This window comes from Leguminivora glycinivorella, chromosome 3 (genome assembly GCF_023078275.1).
Source record: "Leguminivora glycinivorella isolate SPB_JAAS2020 chromosome 3, LegGlyc_1.1, whole genome shotgun sequence".
Taxonomy (NCBI): Eukaryota; Metazoa; Arthropoda; class Insecta; order Lepidoptera; family Tortricidae; genus Leguminivora; species Leguminivora glycinivorella.
The window spans coordinates 10,361,064-10,381,084 of NC_062973.1; the positions used below are offsets into that span (position 1 = coordinate 10,361,064).

General features: G+C 36.5%; 1 protein-coding gene across 1 annotated transcript in view; it reads right to left on the reverse strand.

Moving 5' to 3' along the window:
- LOC125242692 (poly(rC)-binding protein 3) overlaps nt 1-20,021 on the reverse strand; it is a 333,013-nt gene that overhangs the window by 90,405 nt on the left and 222,587 nt on the right. The window contains exon 3 of the mRNA XM_048151568.1: nt 12,930-12,969. The gene's annotated coding sequence lies outside the window, so the exon portion shown is untranslated. The remainder of the gene's footprint in view (nt 1-12,929; nt 12,970-20,021) is intronic.

Consider the following 20,021-nt stretch of genomic DNA (forward strand, 5'->3'; position numbering starts at 1 on the left):
ATAGGCGGTAGGACTATTTCGTCAGTGTTTGGAAACGGAAAACTGATATAAACGTTAACGAACTGAAATGCTCCTGATATTGCATATTTTTTCTTCATCTGAGTTTTAAGTGAAAGGAAAATGTGTTTTATGTTATAGCTTTGAAGAAAATATGTTTGTAGCATCGAGCGTTACTAACGACATCAGCCATCAAAAGAAATATCTGAAACCAAATTTTACAGCGAGCAAAAAATTATCGAAAATCAATCAGACACCTATTGAAAAATTCGGGTGTCTTTTACAAATTTAAGTACGTACCTAAATCTCGAAAAGACCTCTTGTAAGCATATAAATCCGGTCGTGAAAGATAATCGGGTTGGCGGAACTGATTCGCTCGCAAATTGAATAAGAGGTACGGAATATACCCCCGCGGGGACGCGCTCTCCCTTCATAACATACTGCACTTTAGGCATTAATAAAATCTAAAAGTTGGACGCTAGCGCTAGATTATTTGCACTGGGGTTATTGTCGTTTTTTTTCTGAAGCCTTAATTTCATTAAAGCGCAGTGGATTAGTAGTAGAATCTATTTTCTTCTAACATACTTTATCTATTGTACTCTATTATAGTTTATAAAAGTAGCAATTTTACAAAAAGAAACACAGTTTATGTGATCTTCCAGCTACACGTAAATAATATTATAGGTATGGCAGAAAAATATAAACACAGTATAATTTTTTGTTATTTTCAACTCTAGCTTAAATTCATGTCCCTCGTGAACATCCATTCGTCTTGGAGCTGACAAAATCTCGAGGGAGTATTTCATTACTTTTATCTAATTTGCCGGAAAATCAAATCTTTCAATGAGATTATCCCAAGCGTCCGCGGATGGCGCGCCCCGCGCGTTCGCGCCTCGCGATCTCCGCTCCGGAGGATCCGGCCGGGATTTTTATGACCGGTGAGTAACGCATACGCTTTATTTATTCTTCCCACATCATAGACTGTACAAAAAATTATATAACATCACAAATATAATTCAGTAATGTACTGATGCACCCATGCTGATGTGGGCTTAAGCTGGGCGAGAATTGACCAGACCCAAACGAAGCTGGCAGGATGACCTGGTCCCGTAGCCGAATGGCATTTCTGCGATGCGAAACGCCACCGAAACGCCGCAGAAATGTAGTGTGGCTCAGTCGTGCCAATACGCAAGGGCGATAGAGATAGATAGCTACGAAAGAGATATTAAAGTGAGCGTTTGTTCATTCGGCTTCGCACACTGGCCGTATATCTCAACGACTGGCCGGAGACTGACCGAGACAGATGGGAAAGGTATTTTCCTGGCAGTAGGTCACTATGTAGTATAATGATACTGATTTAAATTTTCACGATTATTACACATAATTATTCAACACCGTCCTTGAAACGTTGGAGGTCAGTTTAATATGCAGTTATACAGATTAAGTCCCGATTTTAAAAATAATTAGTATAATGATGTTATTGATAATAACTAAGAATTATTAGAATCGGAGATTGGAGCCTTGAGCTGCAATAAAGGGCAATAAATGGTCTAACGTCTCGCCTAAACGGAACGGATAAGTAAGGAGCCGTGGAGAACCGGCTCGCCAACGGAAATTTCATTACTTCATTCAGATTTTTGCGGCGCCTTTGACTTTTCTCACGAACAAAAAGGCAACGGAACTGCCAGTGGGTGCTTTGACGGAATTAATTGAAGTTTTCGCGTGAAAATACCTAACTAATTAGCGGTAGTTTGGCGGCGACGGTTTCGCTCGCAGGTACGGGGACGGAAGTCCACGAGGATTTGCCGCATTTTCCGGCGACCGACGCCCCACACCTAATTCCGTCGCGCATATTATATCGTAATAAACTTGCTGTTTAAAGTATTTATGGATCATAATATCAAGGTAGGTTTAGTTTTGTAGGTTTTATTTTTTAAGTACCTAGGTTATATTTTCAATGATTTGTAAATAATTTTCTGTTGTTCTTCTCTGTACGTGTAACTTTATTTCTTTTGTTTCAGTGTTATGCCATGAATAAAATATTTCTATTTCAATATTTTTTATTTAGGTACTAAAGATTTTTTAATCAAATTATTATATTAAATAAATTTATTGGTGTAGGTAATATCAAGGGTAAGCAAATGGTAATTTTTATGAAGTATTAAATGATTAAAAATAAGGCAGAAAGATTTCAGAAGTTAGTCATATTTAATTCGCCCAATTATCAAAAATAAAGTTTAAATCATGGTGATAGTTATATGCCCGTCTTATTAAGGGATAGAAAGAATAGGATCTAGTACTTAGTTAATACTTTTACATCCAGCGTTGATAGAAGAAGTAATGAAAACAGTCTAAAAGGGCAAAATAAACTGTTCAAACTCCTTAAGAAAAGAACTAAAATACTTACTTTGTTGAAAGTTAGTGTCAATTACTTGCTTTAAATAGAGATTAAGAAAACTCGCGTCCGACAAGATTTTATTTTGCTAATGTATACATTGTTTTACTTGATAATATTTTTGGAATTGACAAGGGATCTCTCTTTTAACTCTAGCAGATGTAAAATATCATGAAATACCACGACAACTCTGTAAACATAAATTAATGCAATCATACGAATTATAGCAGATTATTTCCCAAATTAAAAGAAAAAAGTATCCTGACTCTTTTTGTTCAGCTATTACGACCGCCACAAATTAACTCAACATTTGGAATTAATTATAAAGTTATTTTTTAGATGATAATATTTTAATATATAAAAAAAACTGGTGTTGCCTATTCCTGTGCATACAGTATATTTCAAATATGAAAAGATGAATGTATCGCTAAACTTAGCTAGTGGTAAGTTTATCGGAAAATAGATGAAATATGTTGGTGATTATAAATCGTGGAGCCAAGGGAAATCTTGCTCAAGTTGCTAGAACAATGACTACTAGTTATCTGAAGCTCCTTTACTCAGTCGAGTTGTTCCAAAGAACTATCTTGTACAGTTGAAAATAAAGTCTTAATTTCTAAAACAAAGAGTAAGTAAGCAGTCGCTATGTAACCCGACTAAATACTTCTTTCCGGAAGTTCAACTATCACTTACTTTGTTAATCAGACGGTTGCAGGAATCTTTAATTAAAATAAACGACAGTCCTATGGGCCCTTTGTTGTCTTTGAAATCACACCAGGGGACGCTTTATTTCTCGAATTACCTATTTTAAGACCGAGTCAGATTATATGATTGTGAGAAATCTAATAAAATTGTTAGGAATCGATATTGTACAGTGACTGGTTTGTCGTCAATTTTAAATTAAAAAAAAAACCTGTTAATTTACGAAATTTTACCAAAGTCGCGGATGCTTATTCACAAGACCAAAAATTTTAATAAGAAATATAATTCGTTGTTGAGTTGTTTGTCCTTTACCCTAAGCTAAAGTTCTCTCTTCCAATTATTGAATTGGCTTATCACCTTTTCATGCGTTTTGCAAACAATGCTACTACCCTTTAGTTAGCAATGTATCTTTTTCTACTCCCGTGTTGTTATTCGTCATTTGCAGTGTCGTGCATAGATCGTTAAAAGCCTACATAAAAGATGCCCGGCCCCGCCCGGCTCCCCGCGCACCCACGCATACGATATAGATCTTAAAGCATTGTTAGGAAGCCTTTAAGGGATATAGCGTGGGTGCGCAGGGCGCCGGGGGCTGGCGGCGGCGGGGGGATTGCGGGTGACAGGGGGAGTGCAGGAACAGAGGGGAGGCCCACAAGGCAAAATACAGGAAATAGTGCGAATTTCACGAAAGTTATTCTAGAAAACTATTAAAAAGTAAGTGCATGGTCGTAGAAAAAGTATTGTATGCAACGGTGTTTAACTGAGTCAAAAAATACTCGTGGCGTCTTTATTAACAATTTTCGGCTTCTCCTCAAATTGTTACTCACGCCACTCGTCTTTTTTGACCTCACTTAAACGCCAGTTGCATAAAATACTATTAAAGACACAGAACTTAATTTAGATAGAAGAAACAAATTCATATATTTGTATAGGGGCCGAGCGTGTCAAATTTTGTACTGAAGTTGATTCTTGCCTGTAATTTTAAATATGTCTCAGGCTCTTGATTGTTCATAATTTTTGTGTTGTTGCAATTGAATATCACGTAACGAGGCATTTTTTATGTTTTGGTTGACTTCAACTTACAAAAATTGACGCCCGAAAGCTGCAAGCTGCGAGTAAAGACGGACAACTCAGTGGATTTCACTGAGTTCATTTGACACGCTAAGTAGATACGTTTGCTTGATCTATGGTATATATGACATCTGTGATTAAAGATATGTTTAATTTTATACATTTTTTATTTAAATTTTCTAAGACCATTTTTTACTCTATAAGGTGTTCTTTTTTAAAGCTTGAACCCACATTGTTTTTTTAATCTTGCCATCCAAGAAAGAGAATTAAGTTAAAAAAAAACTGATATCTCCAATGCGTGGAGACGCATATTTACATATGTATGCATATGTACAGTCAACAACACAGCTGTAAATACAAACAAAGTGCCAAAAATATGTATACACACCTTAATGTACAGACAATAACGTTTTGTATACATATTTTTGCCAACTTTGTCTGTATTCACAGCTGTGTTGTTGACTGTACTTATACAATAAAATGCATGTCAAAATTGTGGCTTTACCAAAAACGCAAAATCATGCTTTCGGCTAATTAAGGTTTAAATGAGTATCAAAGGAGATTATTGCAGTAATTCCGCCCATGTATATCAATTAAGGTACACAAATTCCATTAACCGACATCGTTATTTTTATGCCAATTAAACAGCTGGCAACCGCCTATTGGAAATGACTGTGGAGGTGAATTTTGTGCAGTTTTTTTTTGTTTGTATGCCTTTGAAGCCAGTGGTTGTGTTGTATTGTGTTGTGTTAATACAACTACAGGATTTGGATATAACATATACAACATATAGTGTGTGTATTCCATACGGGCGAATAATGTAACATCCAGTTATAGTATTATCTGATCATACAAATCGTATAGGATAATCATTTTGTTAAAAAGTGTTATTAATTAAGAGTAATATTTTTTTTTATCTGACCAAGCGGCAATGTACGCCATCCAACTTAATGTTAAATGACATAAACGTCATGTTTTAATGAATAAATTGTTATGTATGAAAAAAAAACTCATCTATTAAAAAAAAACAATGTTTTAGGCTCTTTAGATCCGATACTAATCGTTATTAAAATATTCGCCTCTATGGAATACACACGCTGTATGTATACGTTAGTGCATTGATGGTTTCCTAAGCTGATGACCACTTGTCAATATTTCATTCTTGGTACTTGTTTAAATCGAGTATTAATTTATGAAAAACTTATAAATTTATAGTTTAACTTGTTTATTAAATGCGAGTACGAGTATTAAAAAATCACAAATAATAAACATGTTAAAAATTAAATTATTTTTTTTTTTTAGTTAGCCTTTTTTTGTCCCACTGCTGGGCAAAGGCCTCCCCTCGTTTTTTCCACTCGACCCTGTTATCAGTGTTTTCCCACCAGTTTGGGTAGAATGCGTCTAGGTCGTCCCGCCATCTACTCTTTGAAAATTAAAATACATATTTAATGTTTATGGTACAACTTTTTAAACTAAAGGAAAATAGGGAAATTCACAAGGACTCTAATCTGCGAACCTTCTGGAACACCGATCCATCGTATTACCTAGTAGTATCACTGCAGACATTTCAGCTTCAAATAAAAACAATATTGAATATTACATTTAAAACATTTGATTACAATTATTTCATAATATGAAATGTCAATTAAATAATGGTACCCGCAATCCACCAAATTGGTATACAGTGTGTGTTGTTATGCAGAGTAAATTATTTAGTGTTTGTAACTGGTCATTAAGTTGTTTTACTGACAAAGTTATGTAGAGGTAAAGTGGGTTTTAGTGTCGCCATGTGCATCCTGGCGGGTAAGTTTGACCATAGCAAACTTTGTACTCTGCTTTATGTGCACAAAGTTATAAGGTAATGGTAGTTAGGTGCAAGGAACGTGTGTTCTAATTTTATAAAAGCTTTCGACCTGAATAGCACAAGTTATAAGACTTGTAAGTATAGTAGTAGTAGTAATACACTTTATTGTACAAAGATAAGAACACACACAGTAAAGAAAAAAAGAACACACACATCATTTGTAAGTATAACTTTAGAAGCTATGATGTAGCAGCGTAATTTGGAAACATCCTAATTTTTATTTAAAAAAAAATATTTTTCGAACATCAGGGAAAAATAATGTGCTAGGTAAATTCGGTTCATTATTAGTATTATAACACAGTTATAATATATCCGTTTCCATAATTTTATTTCACGAGTAATAACTCTAACCGAAAAACATGAATTTAAATGTTTATATTAATTTGATCTTTGCTGATCAAGGACATATGAATCCTATCAAATGTTTATTATTTGTATCTATAAAATCAAAGAAATATGTAACTCTGTATACACAGATACAGTCTAAGAAAAAAACCGGCCAAGAGCGTGTCGGGCCACGCTCAGTGTAGGGTTCCGTAGTTTTTCGTATTTTTCTCAAAAACTACTGAACCTATCAAGTTCAAAATAATTTTCCTAGAAAGTCTTTATAAAGTTCTACTTTTGTGATTTTTTTCACATTTTTTAAATATATGGTTCAAAAGTTAGAGGGGGGGGGGACGCACTTTTTTACCTTTAGGAGCGATTATTTCCGAAAATATTAATATTATCAAAAAACGATCTAAGTAAACCATTATTCATTTTTAAATACCTATCCAACAATATATCACACGTTGGGGTTGGAATGAAAAAAAATATCAACCCCCACTTTACATGTAGGGGGGGTACCCTAATAAAACATTTTTTATTTTTGCACTTTGTTGGCGTGATTGATATACATATTGGTACCAAATTTCAGCTTTCTAGTGCTTACGGTTACTGAGATTATCCGCGGACGGACGGACGGACGGACGGACGGACAGACAGACATGGCGAAACTATAAGGGTTCCTTAGTTGACTACGGAACCCTAAAAAACGTACCTCAGAACCATATAGAAAAAGGTACGGCGGCCTAGATGGCGTTACACCTTTGGGGGACGCTCGGTTAGATGGCAAATATTAATATTTGACATTTTAACACATATCAAGCTAAGAATATGGGCCAAAATGTCAAACCTTAGGTTTAATTTAAGCCTGTGTCGAGAGTTGGCAGTCTGTGATTACATATTTTACTTTGACAGTAACTCTCTATAATACTTGATCCTCTTTAATAAAATAGATGTTCCTTTACGCAGATGATCTGCAAATTTATTCAGCTGCTAGCCTCGATGAGTTTGAAGATCTCGTAAGCCAAATTAACGCTGACTTGGAAGCTGTCTGTTTGTGGGCTTCATCTTTCGGACTTAAAGTTAATGCCATGAAATTGCAGGCGATCGTTTTCGGTAGTCCCTACTACGTCTCAAGACTGTCGGAGCTGGTGTCACCTAGTATTTTCTTTGATGGTGTTCCAATTCCTTTCTCACCAACCGTCAAAAATCTAGGGGTCACCATGGACCAAACACTTTCCTGGGCCCCTCATGTATCTGAGATCAGCAAAAAGCTCTTTGGTTCCCTCCACTCACTGAGGCGCTAACAGAATTTCCTGCCTCTCGATACCAAAACTATGTTAGCTCGCTCACTGTTACTGCCGTTACTCGACTATGGCGATGCTGTGAACCTCGACATGTCGGAAGATCTTCTAAATAAGTTAGAGCGCTTGCAAAATGTTTGCATACGGTACATTTTCGGTCTGCGGAAGTACGACCATGTGTCTTACTACCGTCAAAAACTTAACTGGCTTCCTATCCGCCGCCGTAGGGATCTCCATGCTGTTTCTCTTCTCTTTAATGCTCTTTTTACACCTTCTTCTCCTTTATACCTCTCTGAAAAATTTACTTTTCTGGCTGATGGCAGTGGCCACCGTCTGCGTTCTAGCGCGAATTTATCTCTTGCCATTCCCCCTCACAAATCTCGTGGATACCACAAGTCTTTTGCTGTCCGTGCAGTGAAACTATGGAATGAACTGCCCGTCTCGTTTACGGCCTAGCCACGACAATGGTCTAAGGCGGCGAGCGGGGCGGCTGGGCTGCGCGGGAAACGCGCGCGGGCGCTAGCCATGCCACGTACTTTTAGAAGCGGCGGCAGGGCCTAGGAGCGGCCAGAACGTTTTCATATTTAAAAACATGTTTTTTACTGTCGAATATGACTCTAACGGCCTAGCCACGACAATGGTCTTAAAGTGCATAGAATGCTTTAATTAGTCAATTACGTCTTGTACAAGAGAATATGTGTGATGACTAAGTACATGGAATTTATTTTATGGCTAGTTAAATGATACTTAATATAAATAAACACTTAGAAAAAAATTAAGAGTAAATACGAATAAATACTATAAAAAAATATGTTTGAAAACATTATTACATACTACATACGCGAAAGTACAATTCAATTTTCATTAAATAAAGGTTTCGGGTTCAAGACGCTCATAATAAAAACAAAATGTTTTGTTTCGCGCGGAATCGCTAGCCCCATCTAGCCGCCTAGGCCGGTCGCGCCGCTGTAATGTCGTGGCGGTGCCCGCGCGGCGCGTTACAGTTGTTTGAGTCGCGTGCCGCCCCGCGCGCCGCTCCCGCGGGTAGGCCCGTAAAAACCCGCGCGCGATTTCGAACAGCGGCAAGGTCGTGGCATGCCTCGCGCGCGCTGCGTTTTTGTTTTTGTGACTTACCGCTTGCCGCTGCCGCAAGACGCCTTAGACCATTGTCGTGGCTAGGCCGTTAGGCAGGCACAATCGGTCGCGTCGCTCAAGGAGAGGTTAAAGAAGCTATGGTTATCTGACTGATTAATTTGCCTTGTTGCTCTGTATATATTTTGTGTTCCTTGTGTTCCTCTTTAGTGTATCTTTCACATTCCTTTTTGTGTGATATAGTTAGGTTTATCCTATTACTGTATGTGTATTTATTTATTTATTAATTATTTATATATTATTTGCCCATTGTCTTTATTGTACCATGTTGTACAAATTGCGGAATTTGTTACCCTCTTCAAGTTTTCTCTCTCATTTACTCAAAGGTTAACTGGAAGAGATCCCTCAAAGGGATAAGTTCGCCTTTGTACTACACATCTCAATGTATGCTTTTTTTTTAAATGTGTTTTTGTACAATAAAGAGTTACTACTACTACTAAAATAGATAAGTAAACACATTTTATTCCCGATGACATTAACTTTTAAGGGTTCTTCCAATTTAAATCTGACTTAATAACTGAAACAAATGATCTTCATTACGTACCTAAGATCTTAACAGCCCCACCTGAATGTTGTCAGGAAAATAAATCCTTTAAGAGTACAGCTTGGAAATAAATAACAATCTTATTTGTTCGAACAAGTTGCACGTAACCTTTGTTCGGATACAATAACTTACAAATTCAAAGCAACGTTTGATTTCAGTCCGATCTCTCGTATTGGAACAAACAAACTATGCCTGGCTGCGCCTGGATTTAAAATAATTGATGTTCTCTGAAGTGAGCCTGAATGAACTGGATAGCAAACGATTTTAAACATTTCGACGTTTTTTAAACCGTGCATGGATTGTACCATAGAGAAATACGTCAAGATAGAGTGTTCACTCCATAAATAATTACCAAACGCTTATTCGTAGTAGACATCTACATAGAGTCAAACATAGCTTTTATCAGTAGTGCTACTTGATTCTGGTTGTCACGTTTGTTGCGACTAGCTAAATATGCTGTTAATTGTTCCTTAATTATCAACTAATTACCTAGAAAATGTAGAAGTTGAAAATAGATTTCAGATTATTCCAGTTATAGTATAAGCTAGAAATTGTTGCCACTTTTCGCTCGTTCAGATATTTTCTATTGTCATGTATCACTGATACCTATATCCTATAAAAATACATACATATATACATACATATAATCACGCCTGTATCCCATAAAGGGGTAGGCAGAGCACATGAACTACTAAATTTCAGTGCCACTCTTGGCAAAAAGGGGTTAAAATAAATCCAAATTGTGACATTGCCACTAAGTTTCAGTACCAATCTTGGCAAAAAGGGGTTAAAAGAAATCCAAATTGTGACATTGCAGTGACAGGTTGCCAGCCTCTCACCTACGCCACAATTTAACCCATAGGTAACTTCTACGACACCCACGGGAAGAAAGAGGGTGGTGAAATTCTTAACCCGTCACCACACGGGGAAAAAATATAAATGATTTTGGTAAGAATACATATACTTACTGATGATTGGTGGGTTGGGGTAAGCATTTTTGCTGACTTTATTTTCGATGGGTGTACGTGTATATGTACTGACGAGAGAGTCGGACTCAATTTGAATCGCGTGACGTAGTGGCCATTAAACCAATTATGTGATAAGTGGTGGTGTCAACAGCAAACTTTTCACTTTTGCTTTTCGAAATTCATTCAAAATTAATTCTACTAATCTGCCAATATTTTATATAGTCAACGCTGCAATACTAACCATAACTAAATGAAATTAAAGAGCAAACAACAAAAAACCTTTAAATAACCAATACAAACTATTTCATTGTACCTAACAAATAATAGGAAATAAAAGGATTTATATTGTTTTTCCCCTCACTAGCTCGGAAACACGTGTTTTGTCCTTTAATACCAGCGGGTAAAAACGCATTTTATCCACTAGTGGGTAAAGTAATTTGACCTTGAATAAAGTCAAATTAATTGCTTTAAAATTGATAAAAGTAGGTGAATCTAGTAATAATAGTTATTTGTTATACACAGCGCCGGCCCGTGAACTTGATCAGGGTAGAGCGAGTTTGAGTTTCGGCGCCCCTTGGTAAGGTTTCACTATACGTAGGAAAATAAATCGCGAGCGTAGCGAGCGCCAAATTTTTTTCATAGTAATGCCGTAATTTGAAGATTAACGTAATACAGAACAGAATCCATGGATTTCATCATACAGATACAGAGTACGAAAAGGACAAATGGTTGGACTTTCGTAGTCGCACCCTAGTATAGTTACGTGTGGCTGAACGTGGATATCATATGTAAATACATAAAATAACAAACAAAATGGAGCACTGTAGTGGCTAAGTCAAGAAAGCAGATTCGGATTTTTTCCTAAGTAACTAAAAGAGGACGTATAAATAGTAAGCGCGAGCGAAGCGAGCGCGATTTTTTTTTACTCGATTTATTAAGACTCAACCCGCCAGCGGGGAATCCGCGAACTTTCCAGCTTTTATTTTCTGCAGAGCTGCGGTCTTTGACATATTTTGGGGTATTTTGACTTCACAGGGCGCCTATGTTCCCGACTTTTAGGCCTTATATTTTGCCATCACTATTATTTTTATAATACACTTGATAATACTAAGAGTTAATTAAGAGATTAACTGCGGACTCGATCGTCACCGTCGAGATGCCCTTTCGTTAGTTTGCCACTAAGTGATCTTAGTGTTTTGAAGTACGCTCACCATCTGCTGTGAGCCTGTGACTCACAAAATTTCGCCTCTCTGAAACGTTTTGCGCCTTTGGCTTTACGAGGAACTCCGCTTTGGACTATCGGGTAGACTCATATTTTTGCATTTGAATAGCGACGTAACTTTGTCGTTCGCCGCACAACAATGTGGTTCGTCAAGGGCTAGAATCCTCCTTTTACGGCGCCCTAGTAACACCTTATGAATGTTGGTATATGTTGGCAATGTGGTGCAACTTTCCACTTAATCTGAATTACAAATCTAGATTTTCAATAGTGGATTCATTCCCGACTCCTCTCGCCATTTTGTGATATGTGCGCGCCCACGCAACGTATAATTTTTTTGTATGGATTTTTCCACATTCTCGATTTTGGCGCCCCTTTACCATGTGGCGCCTAGAGCGGCCGCTCCACTCGCTCTACCCTTAATCCGGCCCTGGTTATACAAGGGGGCAAAGTTGTATTTTAACGCCGAGTGTGGAATTGAAAAACGAGCAAGTGAAAGGATTCTATATTTGAACCACGAGCGAAGCGAGTGGTTCGAGAATAGAATCCTGAACTTGCGAGTTTTTTAACCCACACGAGAAGTAAAATACATTTGCACCCGAGTGTAACACAAAACTTTTCCCCTCACTATAGCGAGGAAACTACAACTCAAAAAATGCGTTTATCACTGCTTCCAGTAGTTCCACAGGTGGTAAATCATCTTTATTACTAGATTCACCTACTTTTATCAATTTTAAAGCAGTTAATTTGACTTTATTCAAGGTCAAATTACTTTACCCACTAGTGGATAAAATGCGTTTTTACCCGCTGGTATTAAAGGACAAAACACGTGTTTCCGAGCTAGTGAGGGGAAAAGATGATTTACCACCTGTGGAACAACTGGAAGCAGTGATAAATGCATTTTTTGCGTTGTAGTTTCCTCGCTATAGTGAGGGGAAAAGTTTTGTGTTACACTCGGGTGCAAATGTATTTTACTTCTCGTGTGTTAAAAAACTCGCAAGTTCAGGATTCTATTCTCGAACCACTCGCTTCGCTCGTGGTTCAACTATAGAATCCTTTCACTTGCTCGTTTTTCAATTCCACACTCAACGTTAAAATACAACTTTGCCCCCTTGTATAACAAATAACTATTTTTTTTATTTTATGTCGAAAGTATCATAGCATTCACGATGAGTTGAGCTCTCTCAATATGAACACGAACATCGGTACTGTGGTAAAAATTACTCGTGATTTTTAAGCTGGGCTTTGAAAAGCATAAAAGGACTTTGGTTTAGTAACGCGTATTCGCTATTTCAAAACTGTTTTGTATATAATCTTGCAAATATCTTTTCAAAAGGGTTGAAATATTTTGGATGATGATTATTAGACTAGAAAATATTTTTGTATAAAGCTTACCTGCGTGTTGTCACAGATTTAACGGTGTATGCTTTATTATCTGAAACAAGAGAAAACATCCAAATAAGTTTTAGGTATAATCACAGAACTAGATTTAGATAGAGGAAACAAGTTGGTCTATTTGTATAGAGGCCGAGCGTGTCAGGTTTTGTACTGAAGTTGTTACTTAATATGTCTCAGGCCCTTGAATGTTCATAATTTTTATGTTGTTGCAATTAAATATCACGTAACGAGGCATTTTTCTTTATTTTACGTTTTTGTTGACTTCAACTTACAACAACAACAAAAATTGGCGCCCGAAAGCTGCAAGCTGCGAATAAAGACGGACAACCCAGTGGATTTTGCTGGTTTCATTTGACACGCTAAGTAGATACGTTTGCTTGATCTATGGTGTATATGACATCTGTGGGTATAATATATAAGTAATTAACATGTTTCCGTAGGTATTCTAGATACCTGTTTAGTGAAAAAATATTCTTATTTGATATTACGACTATACTAACTTATAACAAACTCCCTTTAAAAATAAAAATATACTCATAAAGCTCGTAACTGTACCACAATGCAAAAATGAAAAACTGCGCTGGATATTCAACCCCGTACAATAAAATTAAAAACAAGCAAAATCCCAGTAATTTATGGAATTTTTATTACACGTTCATCAACGAGGAAATCGAAGCAACAAATCCACGCCTCCAATAGCAGGAGATTAATGTAATGTCTATTGGTTTGCCGATTGCCCCCGCCTAATGCCCCGCTGCCTTTACTATGGTTCCGCTAAGCAAACAACTAGTCGGAGTGTTTGGCCTAAACCCAATAAAGCTCCGCTATTTCGCTCCTAAATTAGGTTGCGTTTGGAAACGTTTCACATGATTACGTCGACAGGGGCTCTTCTTGTTACTTGGATGAGAAAATTTTTTGGAGAATTGGCATACATATATACCTTTACATAAAAATTCCTTCATTAAAGGATATATCACTTTTAACCGGACGTATTGGAACGGGTTATAGTTTAGTTTACTCATTTTATTTCGTTGTAAATTTGATTGTGTGCAATGTGTATAATAATAATATGAAAAGAAAATAGTTGCAATATTCTAATTCAAAACCGACTTTAGAACTATAAAAATGTGGGTTGCACGAGATTAATGTAATGCTTTTTGGTTTATCTAATGCTTCCATCTAATGCCCGCTGTGTTTACTATGGTTCCACTAAGCAAACAACAAATCGGAGTATTTGATCAAAACCCAATAAACCTTGTCGCTTAATTGGCTACTTTTAGAAACATTCCAATTGATTACGACGACAATAGATTTTTCTTGTTATTGCATTAGATGAAAGTCATTTTTGCTGAAATGGCATAGTAACATTATTAGAGTTTAGGTAACGGTTATGGTTTAAAACAAAGAAAGTACACTTTCTTCACAGTATATTAAGTACATAAAGGATAAGATACCTTACCAATACATATACATACCTACATAATACATATACCTACTTAATCTTTATGGTTTAGCCCATTGGTTGACTGGTAGAGAATGCCTTGAGGCATTAAGTCCGCCATTTGTACCTTATTTTGTTGTGCAATAAAGATTAAATAAATAATAAAGGCATGGCAACCCGCGGTACCCACTATTATGTACAATTAGATTAAGCTAGTTATAACTATGTGTATTTTGTGCTAATAAACGACTTTTCTTTATTTCAGTATATTAATACACTTTTCAGCAACTGAAATGGCAAAGTGGAATCTAAGAGTCGATAATAGGTACCCTAGTTCACAGTCCAACGTCGTACTAATTACAACAACAAATATTGTTATTATTACCGTGTAAAATCAAGATCTTGTTACAAATGAAACTGAAATTTTCCGCTTAATTAGTACGATTATGACCTAGGGTGATGAAATAACTCTACAATACGCAAAATAAAATTAAGCCATAATTGTTCCCATTAACATTCACTGGCGTTATGTAAACGATCGTAAGGTTTAAAAGAAAAGGGTTGTATTATACAGATAAGACAAGAAAAAGGGAGTTTATTTAGCCCAACTCCGGAGAAGAATAGCAGCCACGCAATAAAAGAGCCGTATTGTACTGTAGGTTTATTCTAATAATTAGCGGTAGTTTCTACTTTTAAAAGCTTTTATCTTTTTCGTTGAAATTTTAATGAAACTGCGTAGTTATTTTATATAACGTTTTCTTTTTATGTTCTGAAGTAATTAATTAGCTTTTCCAGTATTGTAGGCATTTAGTTAGTTGAGTCGTTGCCGCAAGATAAATGGAGTGGAGTGCAAAGAGTTGCCGCGTTTAGCGCGTCGTTTGTTAGTATTAGCGAAGTTTCTTACCGAGATCATTTATACAAATGGAAAAATAGACCGCGGACAGTCGCGGAATGGTACTTTAATTGAGATCGCGGTCTCTACCGTGAGTTCTTGACGTTTTAGAATACGTTTGTCGATAGAGTAAATCTCGCTTAGCGTTTACGCTATTCAGTATTTACGAAGATCTTAACGTCTTCCCTATGCCAGTTTGAGAAAATACGCTTTAAATAAGTACTTACAAAACAAAAGGTCAAAACAGCGCTAAAGACTAAAACCGAAATAAATTACACATATGAAAGAAAAAGTGACCAAGTAAATAGTAGTGTGACTACTTTAAGACAGCACAAGTTGAAATATTTTCAATAGATTATAATTTAACTTGTGTTCATTAGAAGCGCTAAAGACCTTTAAAATAATTCCATATCCCAACTATGTCTATAATTAAAACTTTGTACGTGACATAAATTTACTCCAAACAAATTTTAACGGAAGAGTAATTAAAATCCCGTCATTTAATTTAATCGAAGTTTGATGTAAGCGACACTGGCGAGGTGTGATATCGGGATATTGAAATTAAAACATATTCACACGGCGTATTAATTCACGTGCCAGCTCTCCTCCTCACCGACACGTTCCCGATTTTAATTGAAGTTTTGATTACCACTATCGCCCCAAACGCTGGCATCACTAATTCCGACATTAAATATACAGTATCGATCATTACACATAATTAGCTACATAAATAATTACTTTAAGTTACAAACAAAACAAAAGTAAAACAAATCATCCGCTTGAATCTTTTGCAAATCGAAGGTCTTCTCGTGAATTTGCAATAGCTTTTTAGCTACCCAAAATCAATCGCGGCATTATGTTTTTTCGGAGAGAATCTAAAATTGAATCTTAAGAAGCAAGCTTACAACTCAAATTGTTTCGTAGATAAAAGTACGATGTGTCGTTTAGCAGTTGAAGAGTAAACAAATAATGGCAGTAAGGGATTGATAGAAGTGAATGAGTTCACGTCCTAAGCAAACTTTTGCAGTGATACCCGAACTACGGCCATTGTGTCGAATTCAAAACGCCCGACCCACCCAACCATTGTTAAAATATTGATCTTCAATAGTTTGCCTCACGCGTTACACCTGAACAGAATTTCAAACAAGAATTGTTTTTCAACCATCATTTTCACTGAACATTTTCCTTGAAACTTTCCTCGTGAAATGAAGTAGCTAGTTGAACGGAAGGAATCATAAATTGAGGCAAAAGTAAAGTTCATAAAGGGCAGAAAACAAAACGTCATAGTTTGTAAACAAATAGGTGCTTGTAATAAAGCAAACCGTTGTGACACACAAAGATGAAAAGTTGACATCAGATTAATTATATCCAGCCCGTGCTCGTGTCGGCACGACACAACTTTAATAAAAGTTAATCTGATTAACACCCAAGTTACTAAGCTCTTTTATTGTCGCTCCGAGTAATGTACACTGGGAAGAAAATATTTTAACACCACTGAAATTAACAGTTACGTACAACGAGCGCGTTAAGAAGTTTTATGATAGCCAGTTGTTAAGGTTTTTGGTTTAGTTTTCAACTTTTGACGATAAGATGATGTCTTTGTTTGGTAACAAATAGGTCAAAAGACTGTTAATGCTTTTTTCTACTCCCGTGTTGTTATTCGTCATTTACCGTGTCGTGCATAGATCGTTAAAACCCTACATAAATAAAAGATGCCCGCCCCCGGCCGGCGCCCCGCGCACCCACGCATACGATATAGCTCTTACAGCATAGTTAGGTAGCTTTTAAGGGATATAGCGGGCCGCGGGGCGCCGGCCGGGGGCGGGCGGCGGCGCGGGGGAGTGCGAGCGACAGGGTGAGTGCAGAAACATTGCAGAGGACAAGTCAAAATACTTGTAGGAAACAGTGCGAATTTCACGAAAGTTATTCTAGAAAACTATTCAAAAGTATGTGCATGGTCGTAGAAAAAGTATTGTATGCAACGGTGTTTAACTGAGTCAAAAAATACTCGTGGCGTCTTAATAACAATTTTCGGCTTCGCCTCAAATTGTTACCCACGCCACTCGTCTTTTTTGACCTCCTTTAAACGCCTGTTGCATAAAATACTATATTAAATGGTGAAATATTTGTTTAGGGATATTAGGGACTCGGGTAGCGTAGATTTTCCAATAGAATAAGATGAGGCTCCTGGATCCTGGAGACATGTATGAATAGGATGGATTAAGATTGTTACAAGAATGACAAAGTTGGAAATTATATTCATATTTATTTGCAATGCGTATTCATACGAGCATATTTCGTATTATAATTTATGCCATCGTAAGCGTTGCCTAATTTTCTAAAGTCGATTTATGGTAAGCAGCTGTCAATTTGATGTAAGTAATTTCCTCCCCTGAAGCGGATTCTTCTTGCACGAAATGGCAAGTAAACTTACTTAGACGCGCTCAAGATCCTCAAGTTTAACATAAACAGAAACTTGGAGTAAATGGAGTGTGAAGTGAAGAGGGAAGGGATCTGTGGGCGGATGGTAAACTAAAATTGTTAAGATCGGTATCGAGATACGAATTAGGTATTTTGTTGTTTAGCAGAGGCTTAAAGCAACATTAGGGATTAAAGTAGATTTTACAATGAGGGTTTATCTCGCCGAGTTGGCTGTATACTATAGCGAATAAAGCCGGGGGCGGGAGTTCACAGGCTAATACGGGAGAATAGCTCACCGGGGGTTCCAGTTTATCAAATTGGATATGTTGGGTAAACTTAAGTTGTATGTAAAAATAATTCAGTTTTAGTTACACAACAAAGTAAACGTATATGAATACCTTACGTTAAATTTAATGTACATTTTACTTCTTATGTATATTTTTAACACTGATACCTGACCGCAAAAAAATTGCATATAAGCTTTGATTACAGCTAGAAAAAATAAAAGAATATTAATTAGGGTTAATGGGATAATACTACAAAAGTAATTTCAACTGACAACCTGCCAAATTTGTCACAATTAAAATATAGCGTGAACCGTTTAAACATTTTCCAAGAAGGTTTGTTTCAAACGTATAGAATCACACGACTGTGTCAAAGCAATTGCTTCTCGCGGCTCAAACTGCGACACTGCAGCAGTCTCGACGCCGCCCGCCGCGAACTTTCACTTGCGTGAAAATTTAAATCTATAAACTACACAACGTTACGAAGTTAGCGCTCCTAGTTTATTTTTCCACTACAGGATGCTCTATAAATAAGTGAATAACAAGCATTGCTAAAACAATCACGCCTGTATCTCATAAAGGGGTAAGCAGAACACATGAAACTACTCAAGTTTCAGTGCCACTCTTGGCAAATAAGGGGTTGAAAGAAAACGAAATTGTGACATTGCAGTGACAGGTTGTCAGGCTCTTGCCTACGCCACAATTTAACCCATATCCCACGGACGACTTCTACGATACCCACGTGGGTGGGTGAAATTCTTAACCCGTCACCGCCAGGGACCGGAAAACCCCTTTTTAGGCTTAACTTCATCAATTTGCTTACCCAATCAATTTGATTACCAAATAAAATGGCAAGCTTTTTTAAAGGTAACCTTTTAAAAAGGTAAGCTTATTGAATCTGTTACAATGAGGTTACCATAACTACTAACTAAGTTAACTCCGAAACCCTATCGCGATAGGGTTTTTGAAACCTGTTTTCATTGAGTTATGGTAAGCTTTATCCGTCCCTTGTTATTTTTCTACATTTAAACTGGTTTGCTATAGATAGAGCTTGTCTCAGACGCATGCACTCGAATTTACGGAGTTATTACCATTTGACTTACATCATTTAGTTTCTGTGTTTGATAGTACAATTATTTACCTACTCGTACTCATCAGGGACATGCTAGAAATAAATATCAATAGTATAAATTGTATATTATAAGGGAATAAAATGAAGTAGGTTTTTACAGCTAGCAAGGTTTTGTACCTACTTTTTACTTTAAATTTTTATTTATTTTTAACTTCATTATCAGTCTCATAAAAATAACTATAACAATGCATGTGCTCAAAAAGTGCGTTTGCAATGCATGTGCTCGAAAAGTACGTTTTTTACGAAGCAAAATCGTGCAGCAAGTTGTAGGTACTTTTAAAGTAGTACTTTTCCACACTAGTTCTTTTTACTTTTAATTTTGAACTTCACTATCACTCCCATAAAAATAGCTATAACAATATATGTGCTCGAAAAGTACGTTTTCTATAAAACAAAATCGTGCGGATAGTAGTACTTTTCCGCACTAGTGTTTTTCTAATTTTATTTAAATTTTGAACGCCACCCTCCGTCCCAGAAAAATCGTTCGGAAAGTAGTACATTTTCGCACTAGGGTTTTTTACTTTTAATTTTTTTTAAATTATGAACTTCGCTATCAGTCCCATAAAAATAGCTATTACAATGTATGTGCTCCGAAAGTGCGTTTTCTATGAAACAAAATTATGCGGAAACTAGTACTTTCCACCCTAGAGCTTTTAATTTTCATTTTTTTTAAATTTTGAATTTCACTTATCGTCCCCGAAAAACCGTGCGGAAAGTAGTACTTTTCCGCACTAGTGCTTTTTACTTTATTTATTTTTTAATTTCGAACTTCACTGTCAGTCCTACAAAAATAGCTATTATAATGTATGTGTGCTCGAGAAGTGCGTTTCCTATGAAACAAACTAGTGCGGAAAGTAATACTTTTCCACACTAGTGCTTTTTACTTTTCTTTTTTTTTTAATTTTGAACTTCACTATCC